Raw genomic sequence first — 250 nt, 5'->3', positions numbered from 1 at the left:
AGTAAATAGTGGCTATAAGAGAAATCCAGGTGAGCAGATATGGAGGCAATTATGTGGATAAACAAATTAAATATAAGTGTAGTTCATTCAGCGGAGGTGCCCCAGCATGGCCGCAGGCATCGGGCTGAAACATTTTTCAGGATTTAAGGATTTATAACAGCTTATGTTTGATATACAATATATACATACATATATATATATAACCAGCCGAAATTGCAAAGATAATGTGGAATTCGACTGAGGAAAGTAA

This window comes from Octopus sinensis, linkage group LG13 (genome assembly GCF_006345805.1).
Source record: "Octopus sinensis linkage group LG13, ASM634580v1, whole genome shotgun sequence".
NCBI lineage: Eukaryota > Metazoa > Mollusca > Cephalopoda > Octopoda > Octopodidae > Octopus > Octopus sinensis.
This window is presented reverse-complemented; position numbering follows the sequence as displayed.